Source organism: Acipenser ruthenus, chromosome 2, assembly GCF_902713425.1.
Source record: "Acipenser ruthenus chromosome 2, fAciRut3.2 maternal haplotype, whole genome shotgun sequence".
NCBI classification, from domain to species: Eukaryota; Metazoa; Chordata; class Actinopteri; order Acipenseriformes; family Acipenseridae; genus Acipenser; species Acipenser ruthenus.
The window spans coordinates 9,247,636-9,266,620 of NC_081190.1; the positions used below are offsets into that span (position 1 = coordinate 9,247,636).

An 18,985-nucleotide genomic window follows, 5' to 3' on the forward strand; every position below is an offset into this window, starting at 1 on the left:
CAAATCTTCAAAGGCCTTGGTTACAACTTCAGTTTATTTATTCAAAAGCCTTAGTTTAGGCATTCATTTTCCATCCACGCTTACGAGATTTCTCATTGGGTGATCGACCAGCCCTAGATTTACATTATGACAGAGACAGTATTTCTGTCAGTGAAATTATACAGCTGGGAAAAAAAGAAAGGACAAATAAAACATATAAAAATGGTAGCACAGAACACAGCATCGGAAGTGTGTTTGTATAATGCTCCTGTGTTCTTACGGTCCCTCACACCATAAAAACCATCCCGTTTGTTTGCACTCTCCCTCTCCTCATAATATTTATTTCAGAATAGATCAATTCTAAAGAGAATGCAGTCCGTTTGTAACAGCTTGTAGCGTAAAGCAGATGCCTTTGCTTGGGGAAAAAAAAACCTCAAACAAACCTCTTTTCTGCCAAGTTTATGAAAAAATGTCATTGTCCATAGTGAATTTCATTTGAATCTTCGTGAAATTTGCTGCAGATGCTAAAGCTCCCTTTTCTTATGCATAAAGTAACTAAAACTGCAGCCCATGTTAGCTCCTCTGCTTGGTTACTACAGTATGACACAGCCTGTCCAGTATTTCTGTTCCACAACAGCAGCCCTTGAAGTAAACACAAGGAAACATGTCAGGGTTTCTTGTATGATCCCTAGACAACTTAAAACTCTCTTTTCATCAGGATTCCGACAGGATTTCCTGAAACAAGAAGAGCGGGGGGAGACAGTAATCCTGCAATGTTCTTTTTAAAAAAATGTATTTATTTATTAAATAACTAACCAACTATAGTAAACTAAACTGTGTGGTTTAAACTTCAATATTCACGGTTGTGCCAAATTTACAAAGTAGTATGATCTTAAGACCAACTCTTGAGACCAATTGTGTTACTTGCCTGCATTGCTGAAACGGTGCACTCTGAATATTATGCAAACACACATCGTCCACAGCGGTCCACATCACAAAACCACCATAAAGCCATCAAAATGAGGGTCCAGGGGTTTGACGTGCATGGAGAATGAACTGTAATGGTCACCTCCAAGGCAGTAGCCCCAAGGCAGACTGCAAGCATTCTCAATGAGTGTGCTGTAAGAAAGACCGCACCCACAAAATGAGACATTTCAGATGCGCTGCTCCAATTATTAATTTTACCACATGCGCAAACTCCACCCTGTGGCTGAGGGCTGCCCCTGTAAAATAATACATTTGTGTTGGGTTTATAAATGAAATACAGTTTGGTTGGGCTTGTAAATAAAATGCATAACCTTTGTAAAAACAAAGTGTGTGCTGGATGGCAGGGCTGGGAGGTTAGACCTCCCTGCTTGCCTACATGAAACTGAATGCGCAGGAGGTGGCCAGGTGTCAATTACATAACTGATAATCAACCAACACTGGTCACCTGCCTATAAAATGGGTCTGGAAAGTCAGTCCTTTGTTCTTACTTGTGGTTTGTTCGTGTCTATGTCTGCGTCTGTGTCCCAGGGTGAAGATTCAGGCCTGTGTACATAGCCAGGGAGTGAACCAGATGGGCCAACCATGATTATCACTGTGTGTGTAACCGGGATAACTAGGGTAGGGATAAATGCAGAGGGAATTTAATCCTCCTCCCCCCCAGTTTATTTAGTCTGTGACAGGGAGAAGGTTCCTGAAGCAGGACCTCCCTTTTAGTGGGAGCAGCGCTGAGCCACTGAATGGCAAACTTTTGATTTTAGCTGCTTTACCCACTGTGTTTGGTTTTGTGTTTTTGTAATTATGTATACATGTGTGTATTTCCTACTGCACTAGGGCTACTATTGCTGGTACCCTAGTGGCAGCCACCACCACTGCAACGGCCTGCCCCTTTGTATTAATAAAACCTGGACGCCTGAGCTGCGCATCAAACTACAAACCCAATGTGTCTCTCTCATTCTCTCAGCAGAGAGCCACATGTAACAGAACACCCCTGTTACACACCTTCACCCCACAGTTGAACCCTTTTCCATCCGGGATAACCCACACAGTTGCAGCTGGATTTAGATCTTTGAAACAGCTCAGATATAACACCTCACCTCACCTTCTTGCTAGAGAGGAGCCAACAAAGAAGGGATTCACAACTCACACTTCAAGAAGGGAGGTCAGAACTCCAAACTGAGACACAAAGTGGAGAATGCTGTGCCAACTACTGTGCAGTGGTATCCAGGGTTAGTCAAAATGATATTCTTTACACATTGTATGTGCGCATTACGTATCACCACTGTGTAGAAGCAATGACACACACACAGAGCACTGCTGTATGGAAAGTATTACAACTACAGGAAACACTTAGCAGGCATTTCCAGCACGAGGAACTCCACTCCACTGATATACATCTGTTGTTATAGAAAAAGGATCGGCTACATTTTCCACAAACACACCATCATGAGTGAAGCGCTCCCATTTTCAGATGTTTAAAACAGCATTCTGGGATTTCTAGTGCCGCTGCAGTGGCTCTAAAACTGAAATCGCATTTAACCTAAAACCACAGGAGGGAAACGCTATGACTTTTCCATCTGCAGCTCCTGGCAAGCTCCAATTGGTCTTGTGCAGATGACAGCAGTCTTCCAAGAATCAGGCCTGGGTAATTACTACTTTAAGAAAGAAAAGTTTTAAAATAAACTCTTTGTCATTTACTCTGTTCCTTAGCAGCACGTAGAAAACAGTGAAATGACTATCATAACAGGACGAAAGCAGCGGTCTGTGAATGATACTTGGAAATGCGATGCAGGTAATGTTTCACAGCAATGGAAACAAACATCACCATAAAGAACACACTGGGGAAGCCCATGCAAACAGCCATTTAAAAGCATTGTTAGCATTCAGTCTGAGTAAGCAGCCAATATGAAAATGGAATACAGATGCTGCAGCTGGTCTGGATGAGAAGGTCAATGTACCATGGTATGAATACCTGCATTTTCTAACAATGAGATACCCTCATGGTAATGCAACCAAGCAATAGAACCCAAAGAAGAAGAACTGCAGCTCCATTGTTCTCTGTGACCAAGGCCCTTAAAAGATTATGACTCAACGCATCTGTTTGGAAGTTCATTTCTGGGCACTTGTGGTACACCTTACAATTAAATAGTGTTCTTACAAATTAAAGCTTTGGGTGTTGCCATGTTAACATATAGCAAAAAAGTGAATAGATTGGCATTTTGGCACAATTAAGAAAGCAAGCACCCAATCATGAGTTGTCGTAACCCCTCCCTTGCTTTTCAAAGGGACAGGTTCAGGAGTAGTTAATATCTCTGACCACAGAAACAACTGCTGCAGCTGCTGCTGCTGATTGTGCTGCTGACCGCTGTGTGTAACCCAAGGGGTTTACCCAGACACCTCACTCCAATACCAGCCTAGTCTTCAATACAAAGGACACACTTCCCGAGTCCCGAGTGTTTTGGTTTGTGCAGCGTGTGTTTGCATTACATCACTGCGTAGTTATTATTTTAATGACTAATTTTTGCAGACAGTCTTAATTTGTAACATGTATACATCCTTTAAAGTTCTTATTTTCCTGTTTTCTTATCAGCTGCTGGTTAATGGGAATTCCATCCCTAAGGCTGTGCGGTGGAAGATGAAAAAGCAAAAGTGACTCCTGCCTATTACTTCAAATGAAACTCTGCGTCTTGTTTTAGAGAAACCACGTCTACGTTGCTAAGGCTTGGCAGACCACTGTGAAATGAAGTTACTGTACATCAGAAACAGATTTTATTTTTAGGGGAAAATCCCATTAAAAGGATGTTCAAGTTTAATGAACTTGCTCGTTCTAATTTCCATCCCCTGGTTATTTATTTTTGTTACATGTTTTTAATGTTTTGGGAAAAGCAAGGAATGGCCCCTGATCTGGAGAAAATTTTGAATTCCTGAAATGAGAGAAGCCTGCCCTGTAATGATGCAATGTGAAACACACTTGCAACAAGCTTGCAAGGAATCCTTTCAATGTAACCACCATTTAATTTTGCAGCTGGGGGACTTACCTTGTTTTACTGCATGCTGCTTTGCTCTGCAGACTTTTCCACGTTTCAAAAAGATTCATCTTGAACCTCATTCCTGTCTCTCTGCTGACTGGGCGTGAACACAAGATACAAGTCGTAAAAGTCATCAAAGCATGTGGACTCTTTAAATACTCAGACAGCGAAGACAACAGCATCAATTATGCCACTGGCATCATTCAGTAAACTTAGTATTTCAAGTAGTTCTTGGCATAGACCATAGTAAACAAAGCACTGGTGATACACTCATCACACAGGTCCAGAGTATTCTCCAACCTGCTCACCCGCTATGTCCCTGCATGCAAGCTGAGGTCCTCTGACTCTGGCTTGCTTGTTATACCCAAGCAAAAGTGCACCACACTTGAAGAGCGCTCTTTTAACTTCATAGCCCCAACTCTCTGGAACTCTCTCCCAGCTGTAGTGCATGTAGCTCCCACAGTCGCTTGCTTCAAATCAACTCTCAAGACCCACTTGTTCTCTCTTGCTTCCAGTGCTCTTCAAGCCTGATATCTTATTAGCTGTTGTCTAAATTGCTATTTCAGGTTTTTCACTCCATCTTATTCGTATGATTCTGCATGACACACGCATCCACAATGTTTAGAATTCACATCCTTGCCTTGTATTTAATGTATTTGCTTTGTTTTTTACTGGTTGTATTTAATGTACTATGCCCTGTATTTCACTTTATTTAATGTATTATGCATTGTTCCTCACTATCTTGTTAAGCGCTTTGTAATGGTGGTCCACTATGAAAGGCTCTATATAAAATAAACATTGATTGATTGATTGATATAAACAGATCCATATGATATGCAAACAGCTTTCAAAATGAAACAGTAGCCTTAGAAGATGCAGTCATTTATTTTCAATATGCAAGTACCATTATCTGACTTACAATTTAAAATAGCAGGAGAAGAATGTATTGCAAAAGAGTTTGGTAAGCAAAGTGTTTGGCTACAACAGGATCAAAAGCAATAAGGGTGTCATGCCAGACATGAGCTAGAACAAGACTATTCCTTGTCTAGGACAGCTTTTTGTAAGCTCTGAAAGTTCACCTGCAACTGTACAGTATGTTTTATGAATCGATACAGAATCAGCTATTTAAAAGATGCAACTAAATCTGGATGAGCATAGTCTGAAGACAGTTTACAGTGAACATTTAGCTTGGTGTTCAACAAGGGAATGCAATGCTTTACCCTTCATGCAAAGTCTGTCAGCTCTCTGCGTGCTTCTAAAAGTGAAGGTCGGGAACATCCTCTATAAACATCAATTAACAAAGAAGGAATATTCAATGTCACTCCAGACTAAAAAAAAACAGTCCCAAAGAAAACGTTCAGCTGAAGATTAATTACAGATGTCTGACCCGATATATTCCTGTAAAGTTATTTACCAAAACACACACACACACACGCCCACACACACACACACACCATTGACCTTATGTTTTATCTGAATGCGACTGTAAAGTTTACTGCTTCTAAACCACAGTATTAATCTAGACTTAAAATTTGACATTGTTTTTCTTTCCTATTGCTTTAAACAGGAAGACTTTTAACTCTGAGCAAGGTGCCAAGTGCTGAAGAGCAGTTTACAGACACACAATCTGCAATTTGCAATGTAATGTGCACTTCAGACACCACGTATACAGAATCGGACCCCTAAAAGCTAAGGATCATACAATGAAAAAGCTTGTAAAAATGTTTTGTATAAACTCACCCGAGGTTTACCAGTCTGTTGCAGTAGCAGAATTACATTTCTTAGGCTGCTATAGCAGCCAGCCATGTTGAGAGTTAGGATGGGTATTGCTTTTTATGATTTTATTGCCAAGATGTTTGTTATATTTTCATAACCACTGGATTTCAGCACACAGTTTCAGAGGGACATGCTTTGCTGTCGGAGTCACTGTAGCAATACTAGACTAGCCAGTGTTGCAAGAAGCAATGTTAGTGGTTCAGTCTGGGGCAGTCTACCGTCTGAGGCAAAAATCCCTAATACCCCAACATGGGGGTGAGCAGTTGCTGTCTTTGGGGTGAAAGGTTAAACCAAGATTCCATTGCATTCGTTAGCAAAGCAGCAAGGGGTATTCCTGGTGTCCTGATTAAATTAACTTACAAGTCAAACAATGTGACCTGGCTTCATTTAACAACTAAATTCCTCACCCCCTATAGACGTTGCATCTTGGTGGATATTTGATTTATAAGAATCACTATACTTACTGGTGCTGTTGAGCAGTAAGTGTGCTGGTGGTGCTAAATTAAGATATATACATACCTTTTATTACCGGATGGGGTGCTTGTTAGAGAACATTTACTTGAGGTAATAATACATTACAATTGGCAATCTACCTAAATCTTGGCAGGTATGGATTTCTGAGAACAGGTTTTAGATTTGAGGTACCCATTGCAAAATGATTATGTGATATACTGTAGTTGTTTATCTTCTCTTTAATAAAGCAAACTGCATTGCTAAGGGTAATTAGGCGATAAACTGTCACACTGATAGTGCAGTGTATCTTCAGAGAAGGTTTCACAAATTGTGTGGCATATTCCACCCACACACATTAACACACTGATCCACAGAGAGGAAAAGGTCATTCAGTCTCTGTTCCCATCTTATCTTAGTCTTATCTAGTAGAGGGATTGCCAACAAAAGTGCAGATAATTGCCAACTGTGTTTGTGTTTAGACACCTGCCCAATAGGGAATGGGATTAGATTAACCAACATATTGTACATGTAATTTAGGAGGAGTAAGATCTGTAACCCCATACCCAGTGGTCAAAAATGAAACTGTAATACATGCTTTGTGTACAACATCAATAACCACACATCACTCAGCAGCATGAAAAAAGACCAGAGCACCTACACCATGAATACTGTTAACACTCTAGAACACCAAGAGCTCCACAAAGGAGAATGCTACTAACAGGGCTGTAACAGCTGACTATTAATTTGCTAAACAGGCCATCAGACAGAATTGTGTATTTTAATATAAGGAATCTACAATGCTATTGAACTTACTACAAAATGTTTAGTCAAAACGTTTTACTATTGGGTCAACACACTGACACAAAAGCCATTCACGGACTTGAAAAGCAATCCCTTACTTGTTCACAGAACAGCAATGGGTTTGCACTAAAACATCCGATTGCAAATTCCTTCTTATTGCTTACTCCTCTCGGCAACTACAGGCCAACAAATAATGGGTTCAATTAACTGCTGTCATGCTTGAAACCTGCTCCTCCAATAAGGGTCTTCAAGTTAAATGTGGTTGCCATGGAACCAAGCAAACTATGCTGAAAACAACAAGTCTAACAAACAACCTCTTTTTCTGTAAAACAAAGGGAATCGTGTTTATAGTGGTTCTCTCAACTGTTCTTTGACTGAACCGCCTTTTCAACAGACAGCACTCCTGAGGCCTTGGGACGCCAATTATCTGAACTCCAGAAGAAATGAAGAAATGCACTTGTTAGCATTATTCCTACAGTCTTTCTTTTCAGTGCATAATTAATTCATTTTAAAATGATGTTAATATATGGAGTTCCATCACAGAATGGTGTGCCAAGTGCATGTAGTAAATACTGGTAACGTGTATTTAATATATCTGTACTTCTGAAGCATAACCATAATCTCGGAGATCTTTAAGGCTACAGCACCTGCATTTCTCTGTGACTAAGGCAGCAGCTTGAGAAACATTTACCAATTGCTCATTGCATCATAAAGCAGTAAATAGAATGGAAGGCCAAGGTCACTGATACCTCGTTTCCAAGCACCACTCAGCCCAGGTTGAGAAGCCTGTTGCCCCTGATACTGCGTTTCTATGTTCATTCAGCCGACTCACATTAGCTGCCAAGCTGAGCTGCCCTTGATTTTTCTGGCAGGCAAAAGTGGGATGGGTGGAAGTACGTCACAACACCGACCAATCAAGTGATGAGTAGCAGTAAACCATCCATGGTAAGCAGGTTTCTCTGTTCGGAAGCAAAGAAATAGTGTCCATCCTTTCAGTTTTGTTAACAAATTAATGCGATCTTAGCCAAAGAACCATCAACATCTGTCGAAAACTCACATTGCATGGAGACTGAGTCTTTTCACTCAACTCAGGCAGACAATCATTGGCGGTCAATCTGTGCTCATGGAAACAAGGTATAATACAGGAGCAAGTACAATATATCACAGTACAAAGATCCATAAATAGTTCATTGTGGGCAACTGGTTTATAACTGTGGCCTTGTTGGCGTTACCATTTACATACAGCTGGAGAACTGGTGAGCCGTATTAGATGAATGATAAGGATATGCTTGGTTTCAAAGATATCAATGATGGGCACAGAACGCTTGTCATCAGTACAGCTATTTATTCTGCTGAAGACCATACAGTAGGAAGAAACCTTTCAGTTAAGTTGAAGCATGTGGACACTTCCCAGGAAAGGCCTGTGGGATTTTTCTTTGAATCGTCTTTCACTTCCAGCTTCCACCACCTCCTGCACACTACACCCCTTTGTTTCAGGTTTCTGACCCCAGTGCTAAGGATTCCAATACAGAGCCATACATCACCTAGTTATCTGGGCCCCCTTTCCTCCTGAGACTTGGCCGGCCACTGAAGCAAACCGAAAAAGTCTAAAACCAAATCAAATAAAATTAGAAAAGAAGGGGGAATGGTGTATCAGATTGAGTGGTTTGTAAACATGATGTGAAAAAGATTATGCATCACAGATATGTCCAGAGGTTAAAACAATGTGGCAGTGAAACATTTTCACTTGACACCTGGAACGAGAGTTTACTGAAAGAATCATAGAACACAGCTATTTACAAACAGTAAATGCACAATCTGAAAGCGTGCGGTATTGTGTACCAAATGTTACGACAATAACTTATATTAGGTAAGAGGCCAACATCAAGGTCACCAACACATTGTTCACACAGGGTTTATACAACATTGCAGACATGAAGTCATTACCGCAAATAGTCTCTGAGATAAGAAGCTTTGTAAAACTGACAGGAAAGGGTAATTCTTTCTTGTATAAAACCCACAATCAAGCCAACAAGAGTATGGCTGTACTGAGTATCTCAAAGCGTTATCATCCGTAAACCAAAAAGACCACAATATGGAGGCCATCTTATTTAAAGGTACATTTAGTTGTTTTTTTTCCTGAAAAGTTTCCACGACACTGAAAATATGAAGTCGGAAATCTCAAATAGTTAAAGAGTTATTGGCAGTTAAAGCTGTGGTGCTGGCAGGTTTACAAAAACATACAAGGATCCCACTAAGTGTACATCTGCAATAGCCATAGTCTACTTCAACAATGGCTTGTATTACTTACAACACATATTATATTTAACTAGCTCCAAAACAGTGGTCAAACACTACAGTTCTTTATCCAGATGGAAAAATAACCATCATCTACAAGATAAGGTTCAGCAGACCATTCCTGATTAATTACTTTAAACAAACAATGGAATCAACAAATAAACAAACTGCCATATCTGCAAAACATTTACCAGGAGTTTGTGCTGAACTGTCAGCTCAGATATCTGTCTGCGGTTTCTCTCTATCCAGAGTGAGCACTGCACAGCCAGCATGTGGCTAATGTACACTGAGAGGGGGGACAGACACAGAGTTTACTCGAGCAGACCCTAATCCGATCAGCACGCGTGACAGCCCCCCGAACAAAAGAATGAGGCAAGGGCTCCAGATTCATCACAGATCTCTGCAGAGTGACCATCTCCATCTGTCGCTACACTGCGTGAGAACAATAGCAGCCCTGGCGTGGGCATCACGCTTTCACACAAGCGCAGCAGGCCTGCACTCCCCCGCCCCCCACACAGCTGGCTGGCTCTCAGTAACACACACACGGACATGTGTTCCGGCAGGGTGGCTTTGGCTTGCATAACATGGGGAGAAGAAGTGGGAGGTAGGAGCACACAGGGCCAGCACTGCCGGTCAGCTGCAGCCATGGCATTGCCCCATCTATGCAGGGCTTTTCTTTTCCTTTTCTTGTTTTAGAAAGGCTGTATTCAGGTTTCCATCCCATCTCCTACAATAAAACATGCTTTTTTTAAAAGCTACCAGCTGCAGAGTCATCTTGTATTAAAGAGGGAAGCTACCAGTGTTAATTTAATCAAATACACTCTCTAGTCAGTAAACCAGTACGATTCAGTAACTCAGTTCTCATGACAGCCATATCACGCAGTCCAAAGGAAGGCTGCAACTTCACGCGAGTCTACATAGAAACGTGTCAGTGAGGCTCAGGGGATTGCAGTATGTTGGATAGAAAGAAAGTCATTTCATCCAACCCATATAGTCTTTTTAAAACTTTAGTCAAGTGCTTCCTGTCAAATGACTTTTCAAACAGCAACTAGTAAACAAATGCCAGAGGTTGTGGGCTAATACATAAAACACTATCAATATTTCCTTGTGCAAATCAGAATTAAAACTTCAATTGCCCTCAATGTTCAGATGCCAAGACAGTAATCTCTTTATTTAGAGGTTCTGAAACCCAAGGCCCACTATATCACTCAATGTAAAAACAACACTTCTTTGTTATAAAATGTAGGTTCATTCAGAAATGACTGTGTTAACTATTTAACAGGGCCCAGCCCACAGTCTATCAAGCACCGTCTTCATGTATTTAATGTTTGGCTTGGCCAAAGTAGTACCCTGCTGCATGTAGGCATGCACTGCCAGGTTACGCATTTTAATAAGCTTCAGTGAAGCATCACTCCACCCATGCAAATTGGATAGTTTACACTGCATGGGCTGGAAACTTCTCCAAGCCCACCATTCTGTAAAACTACATCCAGCATAATTACACATGATCTTGCCAAGCGGGAATCAACAGGCTTACATTTGGTATTTATCCCCTTTTGGCTACATAGAGTTAACCAGTTGATGGTTTTTGCAAGTACATAATTAATGAGAGCGCTGTTTTATTTTAGTTTTTATGGACCAAAAGAAAAAGAAAACTGGAGTATTAAAGGGTTTGTTTTTCAGTTGTCAGTGGGTGACGATTTGTGCAACAGCTAGCATCTTGCCCTCCTTGCTATCTTGTACGATGCCATAGCAATGTGTGTGGCTACTATTTACGATTTTCTTTTTTTTTTTTTTTACTTCATACCAGACGTGAAACAGGTTTCCTTTACATAAGTGACAGCTACAAGTGAATTCAGTGTGAGGTAATATATATATATATATATATATATATATATATATATATATATATATATATATATATATCTGTATATGTACTCCACGTTTCCTTTCCACATCACCAACAGGAAAAAGACAGCTTTCTCCACACAACCAGCAAACACAAGGAAAGCTCTGGTCAGACTTCCCAATGTCATGCGTGACAGCTAGAGAACCAGAAACATGAGTCTTCAAAGACCACGCGAAGCTGAACCAGAAACAAATGTGTGTTTTTTATTTTGTATTTAACTTTGGCAGGGAGGGGGTCCCTCCCTGCCAAAATACATTTGAGAATGTAGCTGGAGTCTTAATTGAATAAGTGATGATTAATTAGGCTCCAGCCTCGTGGCATACAAGGGAAGGAGAGATCTTTTTTTGGGGGAGGGAGAGAGTAGGTGAGTTACACTGTGTTGTTGGTATCTGTGTTTTGGTCTGTGAAGGCGAACGCCCAGCCAGCCTGATATTAGTGTTTTGTTTAACTGTTTATTTTGGCCCTTGTGCCTGTTCCTTTATTACTGTTTTTCTGCCGGTAATAGCCTGGGCTGTGGCGCTAACCTGTTCACATATGGTGTCAGAGGGATAGCACCCCTGAATTACAGGTTAAAAAAAAAAAAGTCCTCCAGGACATGTGCCCTTATGAAGACGCCCTCTTCACGGAGGCCTTCTGGCAGGATGAGGTGGAGTCAGTGGAGGAATTGCTCCGCCTGAAGGCCTCACAACCCCCAAAGACAGACCTGGACACCTTCCTCCCTGCCTCGAGGACCAAGGCTGGTGCCTCACCTGTGCAAAGCCCGGGCACTATACAATGTGCTGCCCCTTTCAGGGTGAAGGGGAGTTGCCACCTGCCCGACAGAGGAAGAAGGGGAGGAGCGGCCATGCCCTGAGGCGAGCAAAGGAGCCGGAGAAGCAGAAGCTGCCTGCCTAAAGGCCAGGGAAGGAGGAAGATCCACTGCCATCTCCAGAGCCAAATTTTGCACACGTCTACTGGTTATAGGCTATACCTGAAATATGTAATTAGCATTTCTGATTTGATTTACACCTTTTATAGTCTACAATACACCTTTGGTCCTATAAACAAAAGCATTTGTTTTGTGTGTGAATTAAATAAGGAGTACTAATACAAGTTTGGTTTCTCCTGTAATGCAGCTTCATCAATTTTGGTGGTGTTTTAGGAAAATTGAATGTGAAAATATTTTTATGCAATTTAGCCTTAGTATTTATTTTCGTGCGGAAATCCAGTTCTGTACATAATTTTCTTAAGTTCAAAAAATGTAAATTAAAAAACAAGATGCTAGGTTTCTTTAAAAAAAAAAAATTAAAATGTCAGTCTTGTATAAGAGCTGGCCCCAAGCCCCCCCTTCAGTTCCTGTTTGGTAGCACACTACAATAAAGAGCTTAACCCTGAGCTCTGTACTAAAGCTTGGGATCAGTTAGTCCCCAACGTTGCTCCCCATCTTTTTTCATTGCAATTGGTGCTAAGTTAGTACGCAGCTGGGGATGATCCCGAGATAGTACGGCATTAGCCAGTCCGCAACTTCGTATGCAGCTCCGTGCTGAATGTACAAGTTCATTACAATTGACCCTCGGTGTCCGAGTCTTCCTCCTGCCGGTAACAGTCAGGGCCGTGACGCTATCCTGTTCACACTAAGGTAGACCAATCTGACATAGATTTTATTTTCTCTTTACAGATATGAATGTGCATTCCTTACTCTGATTTGACCTCAGGCTGCTCCTGATACATCTCTCTTATGAATGTGTTCAGCGAGTGGGGTGATTAACAGGGGACAGCAGGTGTGTGCACCTCCTTGTAGAGAGACAGGGGTTCTGGAGGTCAGGACTCCTTTAAGAAACCATTTAGCAGACAGCCGCTTAATCACTAGAACATGAAGGCTAGTGTTAACGTTTTCATTCTGCTTCACACAACTGGGGAGACAAGGACAGCAGCCAATACCATGAAGTCCCAAGCTTACAAGTACAGGCTGCAGCTTTGTGGTTATTTCCATATACTTGGTTTAAGTTCTGATTAAAGCTACAAAACCAGAGTGATATACTGCATTATACTTGTAGTGGCGTGTTCCCTTTTCAGAGTAAAACTTTAACCACCATGCCGGCAAGTCAACAATCAATGAAAGAGCAAACCAATCTGAGCACATGCAGAACCAATGCCAAATATTGACAGTAAGCATGCCTATGACCTTCTTCACTTCCTCCAGTCCATTTCAAGAAGAAAGATAAATGTGGGCTACAGCTGAAGTATGCAAAAAAAGAACCACCCTCTGGCTGGTAACAGATATGTCTAGTAGTTCTTTACAAAAGAAAGGAGCACATTATGAGACAAGGAATATGAAACTGTAAAACTACTCAAGTAGTAGACAGGCCAGTACCTTCAAAAGAACAAAGTCATATTCAGAAGTGTTTCCACAAGCTTCTGTGACCCAATGGGCTCCCTTTTCAAGCATTATAAAAAGAAGACAAAGCTAGACCCAACAGGTCTTATCTATACATGTGCTTTAATTTCCAAGTCACAAAGGGAATTCAGAGAGATGTTATCCTCTGGAGAAAACCCACAGATCAGATCTGCTTTCAAGTACAGGACTTTCAAAAATAAAAAACGAACAATCCCAGCTTAACATTCATCTGCATTCCAGACATAAGTATTTCTCAAGAATGCAGAAAAATTATCTTTATATGTCGCAATATACTTTATGATTCAGCCCTGAAGGACACTTTCACTCAAAGTTTCTACAGTACATGGAATCCCTCAGTTTAAAATGATGCATTGCTGTCTAGTCACACCAATACAAATTTAAAACAGCATTCCCAATTAGACCCATTGTCGCCTTTCTAAAATAACATTTTTGGACAAACAATAAAAATACATTGTGCCTTTTAATCTACTTTTCAGAAACCAGCATACTTGCTAGTCCTTTAAATTTTCCCTTCATACATTCACACAAAGCCGTTGAGTGCCTTCTTTCATGAAATTGTATCATCGGTGCCAATAGCATGCCACTTCCCAGTAAGTGCCTATGGATAATCATATAACATTTCTATTAGTAACCACATAGGAACCCTCCCATGTCTTCCCAAGCAGCAATCACAGTGTGTGATAAATATCACTTTAGCCTTGCTTCAAAACAGGGCTCAGAGGGAATGCAGATATCTGCATTGCTGATTCAAAGACAAATATGTTTTGGGGCTGCAGGGTAATACATATGTGTAAAATCTGCAAGTTACATATATGCACAGGACAGCTATGGAAACAGGGAATAGACAGTATATGTCAGAGGTTACTCATTTGAAGTATCAAAAATCAAACAATGTAGTCTTGCTTAAAATGTTATTTTAACTTTGTGGCAATTTAAGGACAGTCAAAAATCAATCTTAGAACTGCCCACAGATCCTAAAAAACCATATCCTTATCAATAATGAATGTTCTGGATAGCATATATTGGTTGATTGATTGGCATGCCTTTGGTTTTCAAGATTAAGTGTCCCAGTGGAAAAAGACAATATACACACTTAAAAAAAAAAGGTCAAACTCAGCGATTTGTGCACAGCATGCTAAATAACTAGCCTCTTATGCCTTTCACCTCTGGAGGCTGGAAGTGGGTTTGAATCTGACTCAGTTCACAAGTGAAGTCAGCTTGGTGGTCCAATACCAGTATCAGACTAGGAGTCTATAGAGAACATGTTTCAAGAAAATCCAGACTCTAATCCATTCTAGAATGCTTCAGGAATACCCGACCCATTCCATAACTGTGCAGAAGGCTAGAACCATTTCAGAAATCTGGGCAGAGGTTCGTTTTTTGTAGAAGAACCTGAATTATTTCCAGAGATGAATGCTCTCATTTACTCAGACAGCTTGTGTTTTCACCAGATACATTATAAGACAATGCCAACACAGTTACAGAACAGAAATGCTCCATGCTTCACTGCACTAATACACAAGGCACATTACAACTGTCGAGAATCAGCCTTCCTTGCTCAAAGGTAATTGCCACTTTCATTCTCTTAACTTTCATACCAACAATTAAAAAGCAAACTATGCTGTGACAGTACTACTGCACGATCTGTTGCTTTCTTGAGATGTGTGATACAGCATTGCCGAAGCGCACCAGTATAATCATTCTCCCCACAGCTCACCGGGTGTTCCGCTGACAAAAGAGTTCTGGTCTCTCCATCCACTACCACATCATCGCACGGGACTGTTTCACCTATTAACGGTCTCCTCTGAATAAAGCACCGTGTAGCTCACCCCGGGGGTCCCTCGTGTACTGCACAGGGAGTAAAAAGAACTGACGGCTCCGATTCCATTAACCTGAACCACAAAAGCTGTTTTTATATCCATGTCACGTTGGTAACTATGTACTGTTAGTTGGAATTAACAACTTGTTTCAATATTGACTTGTTATGTATTCCTAAATCAAGTAATTGTGTATCATCTAAATATAATGTTTTAGTACCGATTTTGCATGGGGGACAAATGCAATAAATCACCTTTATGTTATCTAGGCACATCACTGTTTCATTTAGCAGTAAAATGCCCAATGGGTTTCAGATGCATTCACGGTGTTTAAGACTTTGGAAGGGCTCGCCTACAAGCGATCATTCCAGCATCTTGCTACAAAGTCACAATACGGTGCTGCTAGTACTAGATTGTCAATGGTCATTTCAGGCTGCATTAAACGAGATCCTACGGTATAAACTACGGTATAAATCTAATACGTGGACTGAGGTTCGTGCAAGAGAGAAAGAAGTAATGCATCGAATCTTTTCTTTCATACTCACAATGTTTCGCGTTCACAGAACTCCAGTAATGCATGCATGCGAGCCCTCCACATTCACGATGCGCACGCTCCTACTGTTAATTCCTTAGGGTTTGTGTGGTGACTGTTTTTTCTGTGTTGTTTTAGCCCCCTTTCAATCTCTTTTCTTCGCTTTTCTCCCTCCCCCACGCTCTCTCTGTGACCATTGAACAAGGAAAGAAGCTCGCTCTTTCTGACTCACACACAAACTCAACCTCCAGTCCCTGCCCACAGACCGTCTGACGTGGAGTCTTCACTCTCCCCGCGTCCCTTCCCCCAGCCCGTTTGTGTCAGGGAGAGAAAGTAAAGGTTGACCCAAGTCTGTCGAAGGGTGTCTGTTTGTAAGAGGATGGAGAATGAAATCACCATGTAAGATTCTTCTTCTCAAATTATCATTCCAAATATAAATATATATATATATATATATATATATATATATATATATATATATATGTATATGAGGGTTATTATTTATATTATTATTATTGAAAACTTGCTGCTTAGCTAGGAAATGTATAATGCATGTTAAACAAACAAACAAACAAACAAACAAATAAATAAATAAATAAATAAATAAATACGCGTTTAGATTCTGTGGCCTCGCAGCAGCTTCCAGTGTCCATCTATAACAATGTCGAAGTCTCATTTTGATGTTCTTCTCCATATGAGAGCACGTGCGCTTAATCAATAAGAACATAAGAAAGTTTAAAAACGAGAGGAGGCCATTCGGCCCATCTTGCTCGTTTGGTTGTTAGTAGTTCATCAAGCAGCTTCTTGAAGGATCCCAGAGTGTCAGCTTCAACAACACTAATGGGGAGTTGGTTCCAGACTCCCACAATTCTCTGTGTAAAAAAGTGCCTCCTATTTTCTGTTCTAAATGGCCCTTTATCTAATCTCCATTTGTGACCCCTGGTCCTTGTTTCTTTTTTCAGGTAAAAAAAGTCCCCTGGGTTGACATTGTCTATACCTTTTAGGATTTTGAATGCTTGAATCATAGATTCCTTCTTCAATTTCAGTATCTCCCATATGATATTTATAATGCACATTTATTTTTGCCTGTGTGCAGTACTTTACACTTTTCTCTATTAAATGTCATTTGCCACGTGTCTGCCCTGTTCTGAATGCTGTCTAGATCATTTTGAATGACCTTTGCTGCTGCAACAGTGTTTGCCACTGTAGGGATTGTTGATGATATGAAAACCGATCTGAAAACCGATCAGCCAACGAGTCACAAACAAGCATCTCCTCTTACTGTAGGTCAAGCAAAACTCAACTCTGAGGGACACCCTTTAATTTGCTTGAGTAATAAAAAAATAAATACATAAAACATCTTGTATAACTCCAGTAGGTGTGTTTGCTAAATACACTTTATTATTCATTGCTCAGTATAACAACACTTGTTTTCAACCAGCTTCCTTGTATATAGTTCATGTAGAGCCCTATGTGTGATTTGCCCAATGGGAGATGCAGCAATGAGCAGCACTGGGCACAGCTGGTGGTGTGCTGGGTTTCATCTGCAGGGCTGGGCCAGGAGACCTGGTGATGCTAAGAGCTGGTAAGCTGCTCTAAGGTACAAATCCCTGTACTGTGTAGTTCCACGGTCAACAGTTTGTTGTCTACACTAGTCTATTGAATCTATTTATTGTAACCCTTGTCTGGGGTTCTACAGTCTATACCTGCAACACAGTGCAGAGGTCTGGAATGGGTTTCATCACTGGAGTGTGGGGCCAGACTATTTGCTGCAGATGACCTGGGGGGGGGGGGGGCGCTAGGGGTTCAGGGTAACATTTTGGACAATGATGAATCTGACCTAAATTATTCGCACATGAATTAAGAATGAATGAGTGTGCATACAATCATATGTCGATAATGACAAACCAAACAGTGATCTTACACATACATTTTAATTTGCAGGTTGTACAATGACTGCCGCAGGTATGCAGGTTTTAATGTCAATTTGGTGGTCTGCAGAGTTCTATATATTTTGGAACAATTAGGGAATGTGGATGGGATGGTTCCATTTAGACCCTACTGTAGCAGCCCCTTTGTTATTCAGTAAATATGAAGGTTCTGTATACCATATAAACAAAAGGGTTCCACAGAAACAGTGAAGAAGCCATACTGTATGGTTCTATAGAATTATAACAGGTTTAAATGTGTCTCCCTGTTGCTGCTGTACAAGTGCAAGTACAAGATCATCTAGGCAACAGTGGCACTAGCACAGCCCTCTGCTGAGCAGCATATTGATTATTGTGTCCAGTTGAGTTGATCCAATTACCAATTTATTTGTAGCTTCTGTCAAGCGTGCTGATAGAGCAATCTGCCATCTCAGGACTTTTTTTTTTAAGGTTCTGAGGTAAAAGTTGTTATTAAGGTAAAACTATAAAAACAATTCAAGTCAAGCAGACTAACGTTTTGGCCAGAGCCTTATTCAGTGTACTTGACTTCAACATAGTGTTACCTTGTAATTCTGGTTGAGCGTTTTGGTTACAGATAAAAGATGTTACTAAAATGTTAACATGCTGCTACTGTAGTTTTGTTTTTTTTCAACCGATCAGGTATCTAGATTTTCTTCTTGCTGGGAGGAAATTCTCTCTCTCTCCGTCTCTCTCTCAAATTCAAATTAAAATAAAAAAGCTTCATTGGCATGACAAAATGAAATTGAGTTTTGCCAAAGCAATTCAACAATGAACATTTTTACAAAACAGTCCAGACAATACAACAATCCTCCCCTTTCCCTCCTTCCCTCATTCTCTATATTTACAGTGGACATGGGTGCGCATGAGTGCCTGGTCCCCGTGCTCCTGGGTGTCTACACCAAGGTCTGTCTCTCTGTCTCTTTGGGTGTGGCAGGCAGCTACATACTGGGCAGCTAGCTCTGCTGTCTGCTGCTCCTCTCCTAAACAGAACTGGCAGTTTTTCTAAGTCAGAGAGCAGCTGGAATGTTGGCCAGTTTGGGGAAGTACGTGTCCCTGATTA

At 40.9% G+C, this 18,985-nt stretch overlaps 1 protein-coding gene across 5 annotated transcripts in view; it reads right to left on the minus strand.

Annotated features, from left to right (window-relative positions):
* Positions 1-16,364, minus strand: part of LOC117403808 (LHFPL tetraspan subfamily member 2 protein-like) — a 76,682-nt gene extending 60,318 nt beyond the window's left edge. For 4 of the 5 annotated variants that reach the window (XR_009307452.1, XM_058988565.1, XM_058988547.1 and 1 more), the window contains exon 1: positions 15,990-16,364. The gene's annotated coding sequence lies outside the window, so the exon portion shown is untranslated. Of the gene's footprint in view, positions 1-7,771; positions 7,958-15,989 lie in introns of those variants that run through there. The other variant, XM_058988576.1, reaches the window with a different exon arrangement.
* Between the last annotated feature and the right edge of the window lie 2,621 nt (positions 16,365-18,985).